This window comes from Sinocyclocheilus grahami, unplaced genomic scaffold, assembly GCF_001515645.1.
Source record: "Sinocyclocheilus grahami isolate Dianchi unplaced genomic scaffold, SAMN03320097.WGS_v1.1 scaffold1382.1, whole genome shotgun sequence".
NCBI classification, from domain to species: domain Eukaryota; kingdom Metazoa; phylum Chordata; class Actinopteri; order Cypriniformes; family Cyprinidae; genus Sinocyclocheilus; species Sinocyclocheilus grahami.
Genome location: NW_015506561.1, coordinates 91,116 through 104,962, shown reverse-complemented (window position 1 = coordinate 104,962; position 13,847 = coordinate 91,116). Strand labels below are relative to the sequence as shown.

General features: G+C 39.0%; 1 pseudogene; it reads left to right on the top strand.

Annotated features, from left to right (window-relative positions):
• The first annotated feature begins 129 nt into the window (after positions 1-129).
• On the top strand, positions 130-13,336 carry LOC107569808 (EF-hand domain-containing family member B-like; annotated as a pseudogene).
• Positions 13,337-13,847: the final 511 nt, after the last annotated feature.

The following is a 13,847-nucleotide window of genomic DNA, read 5'->3' as shown; positions in this document are numbered from 1 at the left end:
TGGTAATTGGAATTTCTGAAGAAATTCGGTATATGACTGGAAATCGACTTTCTGACAGCTGGACGTCTGAGAGACTTGCGTCATTATTAACCTGACGCCATTTCCTCAGCGCGTTGCCGGGTAACGGAAGGTAAACAAACACTGCTACATGTTTGTGAGGCTTTGTAATTAGTGCTGCTGTTGTAAAGTTGTTTTTTTGTTTGGATGGTTAATTGGGTGTAAATAAATCTGCATTAAATATGCGAGTGTGTAGGCATGAGTCTCATAGAGCGGAATTCATCCACCTTGAGACGCAGAGACACGTTTCCAAACATCCGCGCGGTATGACTCATTCTTTTTCAGAGGAAGTTTTGATGTTGTACATAGATTTCTTAAGAAATATTACAGAATTTGAATGTATAATAATTTCCACTGAAAGGCAGGAAAGCTCATTCCACTTGGTGACACAACTAAGACTTGTCTGCAAGAAATTACACCAGGGGTGGGTCATCTTCTATTTTCTTCTGGGCTACTAACTGTGTGTGTGTGTGTGTGTATATATATATATATGTGTGTATTTGTTGGGTAAGTTACTCTATGGGTCATCTTCTATTTTCTTCTGGGCTACTAACTATATGTGTGTGTGTGTGTGTGTGTGTGTATATATATATGTGTGTATATATATATGTGTATTTGTTGGGTAAGTTACTCTAAAAAATTAATTAATTACAATCTTCAACAGTGTAATTAGATTACTGTAGTAGTTAAGTTTAAGAATTGGGTAGGATTAAGGATTTAGAATAATTCTTCTTCTATATTATGTTATTCAACACATTAATGTGTTTTTTTTAAAGTAATAATAAACATACAATATCCTAGAAATATTCATGCTAATAATCAACTAATTAATAAGTGAGAATTGGGCACTAAAGTGTTACCAATATTCTTATTAACTCACCAAAGTAGTTAAAGTGAGACGGGTACATGAAAAGCATGCATTTTAAGGTTAGACTTACAATACAATAGTGGATTTAACCAAAATTGTATGTGTGTGTGTGTGTGTGTATATATATGTGTGTGTCTATACACAGTATTAAGTTAAATTACATAAGTAGCTGTAATTAAATTACAGAAAAAATAACAGTAATCCCTTACTTTTTCAAAGGAAAAGTAATTAAATTACAGTAACTAATTACAGTGTGTGTGTGTGTATGTATGTGTGTGTATATATATATATATTACCACTCAAAAGTTTGGGATCAGTAAGACTTGTAATGTTTTTTTTTAAAGAAGTCTCTTATGCTCATCAAGGCTGTGTATGTGTGTGTGTGTGTGTGTATATATATATGTGTGTGTGTGTCTATACACAGTATTAAGTTAAATTACATAAGTAGCTGTAATTAAATTACAGAAAAAATAACAGTAATCCCTTACTTTTTCAAAGGAAAAGTAATTAAATTACAGTAACTAATTACAGTGTGTGTGTGTGTATGTATGTGTGTGTATATATATATATATTACCACTCAAAAGTTTGGGATCAGTAAGACTTGTAATGGTTTTTTTAAAGAAGTCTCTTATGCTCATCAAGGCTGCATTTATTTGATCAAAAATGCACACACACAAAAAATGTAATCTTGCAAAATGTTATTACAATATAAAATAATGGTTTCTATTTTAATATACTTTAAAACAGGGGTGGGGAACGTTGATCCTGGAGGGCCACTCTCCTGCAGAGTTTAGTTCCAACCCTGAAAAACCCTAGGAAAAAAAAACCTAAATGCATCCCGAAGACCTTGATTAGCTGGTTCAGGTGTTTTTGATTAGGGTTGGAGCTAAACTCTGCAGGGACACCGGCCCTCCAGGATCAACGTTCCCCACCCCTGCTTTAAAATATAATTTATTTCAGCATATTAGAATGATTTCTGAAGGATCAAGTGACGCTTTACACTGGAGTAATGGCTGATGGAAATTCAGCTTTTCATGATGCATCACAGAAATGAATTCTATTTGAAAGGATATTAAAATAGAAACCATTATTTTATATTGTAATAACATTTTGCAAGATTACATTTTTTTTGTGTGTATTTTTGATCAAATAAATGCAGCCTTGATGAGCATAAGAGACTTCTTTAAAAAAATATTACAAGTCTTACTGAGCCCAAACGTGTGTGTGTGTGTATATATCTATATCTCAGTAAACTGATGTACCAAACCATTCTGTGTATGTGTATATATAAAACCTTTGAAAAACCAAATCTTTGACTAACATTGTATAAAATATTTGTTTGTTTTTTACTTACAGACTGTGACTCCACCTGTGGTGAGAAAGTTTGTCAATTCTGCTCAGCCACCCGTTGGGACAGTTCGGGTCTACCATGGAAAAGCAAATGATCCTGATATTGCCAGCACACTAGTCCATGGTGTGAACACTAAATCATCCATTAATGTAAGACAGTCATCATGTCAAAATTGTTTCAGTGACCATATTCGTTCTTATTGCTTCATGTTTAAACAGTTTTAACTTGTGGGTGATTCACACAAAACCAATATTTCACTTAAAATTAAAATACAAAATGTTTAGAGAAAACCAAGTCTTTTTTAGACTTGGAAAAATTATTCATGAGATTTTCTTTTTCTTTTTTCAGTTGAAAGCACATTGGCAACTTTAGACTTTGTTGCAAATGTAATGGATGGAAAAAATGTGTTGCTTGTGCACCGCATGCATGCATTTTCAGGCTGGATCAGTGATCAATCCTGCACCAAAAACACACTTCCAAGAGAGGCTGCGTCATTTTCATGAATTCAATTGTCAACTATCAGAAAGCTCTGAGGTCAGAAGTTCAAGGCTCTGGTTTACCAAGCTGGCTCGATGCTGAGAAATCCACTTTTGGTGTTACAACGCTCCAGTGTAAGAGTAATAGTGAAACCTCACCAGCATAGTCATGTATAGACTCAATAATCAAAAGAAACAGAAAATCTGTGAATTCTTTTAAATGCAGTATCTAACGGCGGTGAGGTCATCAATCCACCCAAAACCATGCATCAGGTGAAGAAGGAAGTGGATGAGGGACACACGGATCCTATTTTGTAGGTCAGTCAGATTGCAGCCCATTTAGAGTTCTTAGTCTTTGCTTAAACTTTGCATTTTTGTTGTTGTCTTTTTCTCTTGTGCTTATTTTGGCATCATTTCAGAAAACGCAGATGGACAGCTTTTGGCTGCATTTGTCTCTTTGTTGTTGCAGGAGAGCGTGTGGACAGAAAGTACAATTGCAATCACTATAGGAGAGATGGTAGGTTTGGTGTTCCAACACCTCATTACAATGATGGGAGAACCATCTCCAGATCACTAATGTAAACGCATACACACACATGCACCTTAACTTACTGTACGTTTTGCTTCTAGCTGAAGATCTGAACACACAGTGATTTATTAGCATTTATTTAAGGTGATTTCATATTTCTATTTTCAGATTAAATGTAAATGTTTATATTGTTAAATGTAAATATTTTTGAAAAAAATTACAATTGTATGTTATATGTGTGTATATATACACAATCATACAATTCAGAAATCATTCTAATAATGCTGATTTTGTTCAAGAAACATTAATTTTCTGCTACATTTATTTTTATGCTGAACTTTTTTTTTTCTGCTTAATATTTGGTGAAAACCATGCTACACTGCTATTTAAAATTATTTCAAATTTTGTTTTAAATTTATTCAGCAAGGATGCATTAAATTGATCAAAAGTGACAGTAAATACATTTTATAATGTAAACAAATATATATATTTCAAATAAATGCTAATTCTGAGTGAACTTTCTAATAATCAAAAATCCTGAAAAAATGATCACAATTTTTTTAACAAAGATATTAAGCAGCAAGCAATGTTTTCAATATTAATAATAAGAACCATTATTAATAATTGAGCATTAATAATTACTGCACAGCAAATGAGCATATTGGAATGATTTCTAAAGGATCATGTGACGGTAAAGACTGAAGTAATGATGGTGAAAATTCAGCTTTGCATCACGGGAATAAATAAAATTTTATAATATATTCAAATAGAAAACAAATATTATTATTATTATTATTTTTTTTTGTAATTTGATCAAATAATGCAGCCTTGGTGAGCAGAAGAGACTTAAAAAAATCGATGTTATATATAATCTATATAATAGGTGGGTTTTTGTTAAATGTGAGCCAAAATCATCACAATTAAAAGAACCAAAGACTTAAACCACTTCAGTCTGTGTGCATTGAATTTATTTAATACACGAGTTTCACAGTTTGAGACGAATTACTGAAATAAATGAACTTTTCCACAACATTCTAATTTATAGAGATGCCCCTGTATAAGAAGGCTGTGAAAATGAGTCTGCATTGTTAATCGTTTTGATCTTTTATTAAAAAAAATTCACAAAAATCTAACCTTTCATTGGATAATAAGAATTTCAAATGGGGGGGGGGGGATATCATTATGAAATACATTTTTCTCAAATACACATTGGCCACAAGTATTGGCACCCCTAGAAATTCTTTTGAGCACTCCAGGGGGATTATGAACATGAAATTATCCAGCCATGGCTTCCTGTTTCACACAAATATAAATAGGAGGGAAAACAAAGCCCAAATTCCCTTAATCATCCATCACAATGAGAAAAACCAAAGAATATATTTCTAATGTGCAGCAAAAGATAATTGAGCTTCACAAATTAGAAAGTGACTTTTAGAAAAGCAGTGCAGTGAAAATTCCAATTTCCACCATCAGGGCAATAATTAAGAATTTCCAATAAACAGAAAATGTTACGAAACTGCCTGGAAGAGGACGTGTGTCTATATCATCCTAATGCACGGTGAGAAGGAGAGTTTGAGTGGCTAAAGACTCTCCAAGGACCACAGCTGGAGAACTGCAGAAAATAGTTGAGTCTCGGGGTCAGAAAACCTTAAAAATTGTCAAACAGCACCTACAACACCACATGTTGGGAGGGTTTCAAGAAAAATTCTCCTAGCTCATCCAAAAACAAACTCCAGCATATTCAGTTATCAGACACGACTGGACCTTCACATGGGACTGGCTTCTATGGTCAGATGAAACAAAAAAAAAAAGAGCTTTTTAGCAGCAACCAAGATGGGTTTGGTGAACACAGGGATAAAAAGTACCCCATGTGTACAATGAAATATACCGCTGTGTTTTTAATGTTGTGGGCCTATATTTCTGCTGGAGGTCCTGGACATCTTGTTTAGATACATGGCATCTTTGATTCTATCAAATACCAACTCACCAAAAAGTGACTGACTCTGTTAGAAATCTTATAATGGGCCATGTTTGGATCTTCCAACCATGCAATAATCCAAACACAAACCAACACAAAAATGGGTCACTGGGCACAAAACCAAGCTTCTGCTATGGCCATTCCAGTCCTCTGACCTGAACCCTATAGAAAATGAGTGTGGTGAACTGAAGAGGAGAAGCACCATCATGAAGCTGGGAATCTGAAGGGTCTGGAGAGATTCTGGATGAAGGAATGGTCTCTGATCTCTTGTCAGGTGTTCTCTAACCTCATCAGGCATTATAGGAGAACATTTAGAGCTGTTAAACTGGCTAATGGAGGTTTCAAAAAGTATTGAATAAAAGGGTGCCGTTAATTGTGGCCAATGTGTATTAGAGAAAAACATTTATTTCATAATGATATTTCCCCCCATTTTAAATTCTTATTATCCAATGAAAGGTTAGATATTTGTGAATTTTTTAAATAAAAGATCAAAAGGATTAACAATGCAGATTCATTTTCACAGCCAGAAAATTAAGAATCCAGAATGTCAGACACGGGACAGCTCTCTGGGTCACTACCATTCGATTCACACCATTTCACAAACACTGGCCATTTAAGAGCATACAGGCATCTCGTAGAAGGGGCTAGTGCCTCCATAATCGTGTCCATCACGTGGCGAGACAATGAGTCAGAGTTTACTGGTTCCCGCACACCATCCACACATGAAGTTTCCACCATTCGGGGTTTGGGTGCCATATCGAGCTGCCTGTCTGAGATAGGAGGTACCGTCTCATTGAAATCAGTTACGGGGGAGCCGTTAATATCTCCAGCAGATTGGGAAACCAAGGCCTGTTCGGCCAGTACGGAGTGATTAATAACACAGACGCTCTCTCCTCTCTGATTTTGTGTAGCACCTGTGACACAATCTTCAACGGGGGAAACGCATACAGGTGCACCTTTGGCCACGGCATCGTGAGTGCGTCTCCGCCCAGGGCGGACAGAGCGTGACCGAGAGAAGAACAGAGGGCAATGTGTGTTCTCCTCTGTCGTGAATAAATCCACCTCCGCCTTCCCGAACCGTTCTCAGATCAGTCTCACTGTCCCGGGGTTCAGTCTCCATTCTCCGTGAGGAATCCCGTCCCTCGATAGCATATCCGCGCCGTTGTTCAGTCAGCTCGGGACATGCGCTGACCAAATGGAGAGCAGATGGCGATCGGCCCACAGTAAAAGGCATGCTGCTTGTTCGTAAAGAGCTCTCGAGTGTACCCTGCCCTGGGAGCTCTGTATGGTAGCGTAGGTCGTGCATTGCCTATTAATGGGAAGCGCGAGCCCTCCCCTGAATGTATGAGTGACACAGACGTGTGTGTGTGCGAAGTGTCGAGAGCGAGCCATGGCGGCGGAGGTCCGACACTTAATTCATGGCCGTGAGCATCGCCGGTTACCCGGGAGATCTGCGAACCCGACTTTATTACCGGCTCCCTAGCCGGCGCCGAATGTGAGAAGCCGCAATCACTGGAGAAGAAAAAGGCTCTTTTTGTGAGGGAGTAACAGACTTTATTGCATTCTGAACAGTCACAACATAAACATTCTCGCAGTCACCTGCAACCGCTAAGGGGCCCTCGTGAGAACGTTTCAGATGCTTCGCGGCAGACCCGCCGCTCTGCGAACTCCTCCGTACTCTCCCATCAGCAAAAAGGCTTTTGCTCAGATGTAGTGCTCCCGGGGTGGTTTCCTCTCTTGAAGCCGTGTCGCGCCTTCGGTGCCCTATGCCGTGGTGTTTAGGTGTGAGCAGCAAGGTCCGGATCTGGCGCCGAAGGAGCCCGCTTCGATGGCCGGTTGGAAGCGGACAAAGATCTACTTCTGTGCTGCAGCCCGGCACAGCAGGAAGTGGCTCATTGCATTGGAGCATTTTTGTGCTTCAGAGAAGCGCTCCGCGATAGCCTCCACAGCGTCTCCAAAGAGGCTGGAGGGAGACAAAAGAGCATTGAGCAGCGTCTTCCTGTCCGCGTCTTTCAGCTCCGTGAGCGTCAACCACAGATGACGGTGGAGCACCACCATGTAGCCCATGCTTTGTCCGATCGCCTGGGCTGTCTTCTTCGTGGCCTTTAATGCGAAATCCGTTGCAGCACGAAGATCCTTAAAGGCCTCGGGATCCGCTCCACCCTCGTCCAGGAATTTCAGGAGCTGTGCCTGAAAAACTAGGAGCACCGCCATTGTGTGAAGTGCTGAGATCGCTTCCCCTGAGGAGGCGTACGCCTTGTCCGCGATGTGAGTGGTCAGATGGCAGGGCCTTGACGGCAGCGAAGCACCCACCTTCAGAGAGGCAGACGAGGGACAGAGGTGCGCTGCGATGGATTCCTCGATGGGCGGAATGCATGTATGTCGATGGGCTTCCGCCCTGTCGACTTTGGTGAATATCTCCGACCCTCCGGCGTGGGTGCGAGCTGACTGGGTCTCAGCCCACGCCTTAGTGACCTAGTCATGCAGGTCTGGAGAAATGGGTCTCGCTTCTGCGGAGTGGCAGCTCGGCAGCCCAAGTGAAGGAACCATGAATCCAGCTCGCTCTGAGCTGGTTCGTCGGGGGATTCCCACTCCAGACCTAGATCGCTCATAGCGCTGGTGAGAATCCGGACGAGCTCATTCCTGAAACGTGGCCTGCCCCTCCACTTCAGAGCGCTCCTCCGGAGTATGGGCCCAGTCCTTCTCGGATGCCGTCAGAGACATAGCCTCGTCGAGATCGTCGTCCCCCGTTGCGCCGAACGAAATGACCTCTGAAGCACCAGGGGTGGGTCAAAGGCTCTCTTCTGCAAAAAACACCGGAGAGCGGGGGGTGAAACACGCATTTCAGCGCGGTTGCCCACGTGCGGCTGCAGTCCCACCAGTGGCTCGCTAGCGGCAGTGGGACGTTGCAGAGAGAAGTCACCGAGGGCAATATTCCTCCGGGCCCTAAGCACCCGCACTGAGAATTCCTCGCAGTGAGGGCGGCCCGACCCAGCGAATGCTGCCTCCGCATGGGCGAGACCCAGGCACAGGACTCAGAATTCGTGGATGTCCGGGGCCTCGATAGGCCCTGAATACAGCGTGCAAGCTTTCGACATGCTGGAACGGCGAGAGGGAAATCCTTCTTCTTGCGTCTTCTCCACAGCTGTCTTGAGTAGGAATTTGCATGAAAAAGGAAGATTCTGAGCTTATGCCGCCAAGATGGCGCATTATAGTAGGTGGGGGAGTGAATGTACAGTGCTCTCTTCCACCCTCAATACCACAACTGAGGTGAGTGAGACCCTTGAGCAAGGCACCGAACCCCCTACTGCTCCCCGGGTGCCGCAGCAATATGGCTGCCCACTGCTCCGTGTGTGTGTGTGTGTGTTCGCTACTGTGTGTGTGTGCACTTGGATGGGTTAAATGCAGAGCACAAATTCCGAGTATGGGTCACCATACTTGGCCACACGTCACTTCACTTCATGTTGATGCATAACCTAAATAATTTTATCGGGAGCGTTCATATGATCGATCACTAGTACAGTCTTAGGCCCACCCCAAATTAATTAATTAATGCGTTAACGTGATAACGCGTTAACTTGCTCAGCCCTAATACATACACACATAGCACCATCTGTTGGGGAGTATTGGGTCATTCACCCCACTCTCAATCCCAGCACAAGAATCAAGAAAATGAGAGATTAATTGCATTGTCATTTGTAGCCAAATGAATGTATTTTGGGATAACGTTATGCCTCCAGAAAGGTAACAGTGTTGTCATTTTTACTATTTTGACTGCTATTTTGAATGTCTGCAATCTTCAGTATTCTGCAATCCATATTTTTTCAAATTTCTAAATAAGCCCCTAATGACAACTAATATAGCAATGTGAATGACAACATTATCAAAAATGAACAATTAATTAATCTTCATGTCTTCAGGCACAACGGCACAAAATTAGTTTCCAAACGCTGCGATGACTTCAGAGAGAAGACTCAGCCGCAAACAGGCAAAGTTCATGATCCGTAAGTCATGGTTGAGCATTTTTGTTAAATACTAATGATATTTTCACAGTTTCTGCCACTGTGTAAATCATCTTTTCTGTCTGTGCATTAATTTATAGAATTGCAGAGACATTAAACATTCCCAGTGATCACACATTTGGAGTCTTGATGAAACATGACAGCTTTGGTAATTTAAATTGTCTGTCACATTCTGAGTTTGATATGTCAGAAATAAATTAGCAGCCAGTATCGTAGAGAGTTTATGGTTTACTCTTGGTTGGTGTGAAAAACATTGTTGGGAAATTTTAACTTGGACTTTCCTATAATCAAAACTCAAAAACATTCATAGCATTTTAAATAAAGAAAATGAAGCCTATTTTCAAGACAGTTAAGCATATTTTTGGGGTATGTTCTTGACTGGTTTTGAGAGATTCATCCACTTGTAGTTCTTCCTAGTTCTCCTCAGGTGTGGGTGAACTGCTCCATCAAACTCCACCTGGCGAGTACCTGAAAGGTAAAGACCGACAGCGAGCCGTGGTCAGTGCCATTCGCCAGCACCTCAAAAAGTCCAACTACCAGAACTTCAGCTCATTACTGGAAGCATTCAAATACTACAACAAGGTCAGCGGCTGTTCTCATTGCATAATTGCTTAAACTGCTCATTGCCAGTTTTACCAATTAGGCCTACCACTTTTCTTTGATGGTCTGTCTTGTGCTTTTTTAGCAAGTAAAAGTATAATTTTAGTATAATTGTACAAATGTCTACCTTCAACTCGTGCTTCACATGTAATTTTTCTGTGAAATCTTTAATATTTTTATAAAGTAAACATAAGAATAACTTTTATATTGTTAGTAATATTTCAAGATGAACATTTATTGGACTGAAGCAACTTACAGGTTAACTTGATTATCCATACATAATTTTTTCATGTTAAAATGTGAGCATTAAAGGGATCATATGACGCGATTTCAATTTTTCCTTTCTCTTTGGAGTGTTACAAGCTCTTGGTGCATAAAGAAGATTTCGACTTTTGCAAAGACTAAAGTCTCAAATCCAAAGAGATATTTTTAATAAAAGTTAAGAGTCAACAACGCCTACCTAAAACGGCTCGTTCTAACACGCCCCCCACATGTCTACGTCACGATGTGGGAAGATTTGCATAACGCCGCCCAAATGTTCACGCAAAGAAAGAAAGCGTAACTTTTATTATCGCTGTAGTATTGTTGTTGCCGCCACTGCCATGTCGTGAAGGAGCTGTGTTTTTCACGACTAGAAATCAGTGGTTAAGTTGTATTTACAACACTGTTCCAGAACACTTCAACCCAAATATTCAGATGTGTGCAGCACATTTTATGGAGGACTGTTTCCTGATCCTGGTAGAGTAGACTACAATGCCGGCTGTTCTGACTCACAGACTGTAAGTAAGTTTTTTTTAATATTTAAAGGAGTTGCCACTGATGATTCAAACGCGAGTTCTGAGCAGTGTAGAGTAGCGCTTGTTGTTTGTCATTTTCTCCGATCACAAATGCAGACATGGTTTTATGTTTACGCGGCGCGATGCAACGCATCGCGTAAAAAGACAGAAGTCATTATAATCCATAATTATGTCTCCACTGGATGCAACAAATGCCTCGTTTATAATGGGTTTTAATATTTTTGTCTCGTCACTCCGGCCGGACAGGGCATCACAGTATGGTGAGGGGCGTAACATTTCCGTCACACGTTTGAGGTATTCGGCCAATCACAACGTACTGGATAGCTGGCCAATCAGAGCACACCTCGCTTTTCAGACTGATGAGTTTTGTAAAAATCGACGCGTTTCAGAAAGCCGCATAAACACATTTCATTAAACCAAATACACAAAATAATGTTTTTTAGCAACCACATATGACCCCTTTAAATTTGATCATTAGGCTTTTAAAGAACATTAATTTGTTTCTTAATCATTATTGTATTGCATTATAGTTTTTGAAACTACAGAGCTTTGATCAGAAAACTGAGCTTTTAAATATCAATGCAGCATTATTGAGAGATATAGGGTGACGGCTAATATTTTATCATTTCATGCAAACAAGTCTGCTATACTGTTATAAAGATCTCATTGATTTGGTCACACTTTTTCCAATTCTCATTATTAACTAATTATTCATAGTTAGAAAGGTAGTTGTTAAATTTAGGTTTTAGGGTAGGATTAAGTACTTTATAAGTACTAATAAACAGGCAGTATGCTAGTAATATGCATTGTAGTTAATAGTGAGAATTGGTTGAGAGTAGTGAGAAATGTTACCATTAATTTATATTGCAACCTATCAGAATTTCACCATAGTTAACCATTAATTTCTAAAGAAAATTATGCTGAAAAGTCATCAAAGCAAAAAAAAAAAAAAAAAATCTAGAATTGATTTTTAATTTTGCAAGCCAGTTTTGCCGATTACCTGTTGTAATTGTCTTGTGTTACAGAAGGGTCAAGGGAAAATCAATAAGGAGGATCTGAAGGAAGTCTGCCACCAGTTTAACATGATCATCAGTGACCCAGTGCTTGATGATCTCATGGATTACTGTGATGTAGATAAAGACGGACTGATCGGCTTCATGGAATTTTCCAATTTTCTTAATTGGAAAGACAAACTGCCAATCAACCAGGTGGAGCAGAAAATTATCACAGGGGGTGAGTTAAATGTACTTGCTCACAAAGTCTCTAATAAGTCTCATGACGGATCTACCAAAACCTCATAAAAATTCCAGTATAAAGTCTTTTGGCATTTTATGTTTTTTTCAAATACTGTTCTGCTTCAAATCAATGTTTTGAGCATAATTGGTTTGGTTCAAGGCTTGAAATATTTAAAATGTATCTCTTATCTTGTAGAGCGGAAGGTTGGACAGCCCCAGCTAACATGCAGCGCACAGACCTCCAGGAATCCATCAGCACCGTGAAGCTTTTGAATAGACCTGAAGATCTGGAACCGGTTGAGGTGGGGAGCACCAGGAAGACTCCAAAAACCCTGTCTAGAACTGTGCAGAACAACTTCTTCACCTCGTCTTCTCTCATCAATGCTGTCATAGGTGGACTTTTCCCAGCCAGTGAGTCTCACACAAAACCTTGGAATCTCCTTAAACTGCCCAAGTATTCAAGTTACACAAAAACAACCTCCATTTTTTTTTAAGGTGTTGCTTAACAGGTCTACTGTAAAGTCTACTGTAGCATATTTGAAATTTCTATGGCCTCTAAATTATAAATATGCTGTAAACGTTAGAATAACTTTTACATTTCAAGATGAACACTTAATGGACTGAAGCAACTTAGCTGGACTTCATTTGATTTTACTTGATTATCCAGACATAATAATAATAATTTTTTTTTTTTTTAAATATCATCAGGCTTTTGAGGAATGTTTTTGTTCATCTCTTATTCATCAGCTTTGATCATAAAACTAAGCATTTAGGTATCAACTTACTATGGTGTATTATTATGAGACAGAGTGACAACCAATATTTAAATAATTTCATGTATAGTCTGCTTTACTGTTATAAAGATCTCATTGTTTTATATTACAAGCATCAGAATTTCATCTTACTTTTTGGTCATAGAAATATCAGCATCTGCTCCAAACTGCATATTTTTCTCCGAGCCTTTGACTAAAACTGAGCTGTGTTTTTCCCCCTACATCATACTATATGATGAAATATAATACTCAACAAAATACTCGCATGCAAACTATATACAGTATATTTTATCTAAAGGTTCAATATACCGTTCCATTAAAAAATAAAAATATATATATAAATATATATATATATATATATAATATATATATTATTTCATATGCCAGGCTTTGCAGGGTTAAAATTACACAACTAGAAAAATAAACTTAAAGTACTATTTTATAAGTTTCTTCTGATTGCTTCTCTTTCATAGATGATCACACATACGGCGTACCAACTGTACGGGTCGATCTACCTGCTCCTCGTATCAAACGTGTCAGCGACAGGACAAACTACTGAGACGAAGCAACCGCACATAATCTGCTGCACCCCCCTCTGCATTCCCTCTACGGAGTCCATGAAAAATAGTTTTTTAGTCCTCGCACTAAAGATGAGGTGAGTTTCGGATGACGTTCATGGTGACGTATGTGTGGAAAGCTTTCGAAATGTGCTTGGTGAACTATGGGCAAATTAAATACAACATTTGAGTATTTTAATTTAATTTAATTTATAATCCACCGTTAAATAAAGACTTGCATTAAAAAGTGTGTTCCTTAAGAAATCAGTTTCAACTTGCAAGCAATGCTTGGTGACACCCAGTGTTATTTTAGTATTATTTCCATTATAGTTTTTATTTATCTTTGGGTTTATTTTTATATTTTCTCTTTTCACTTACATTTTAGTTAAACAGTTAATAATTTTTTGCATTTCTGACATTTTTATTTGTTTATATCTTCATTAACTTTATGAACAATTTTATTAATAATTTAATTATTATTTAGTTCAAGTTTTTAAACTTTTTTTAAAAATGGTTTTAGTTTAAGTTTGAGTTAACTATAAAAACCCTGGTGACTCCATAATTCAAAGTTTGCCTTCATTCAGATCATTTAGGAGAAAGTAT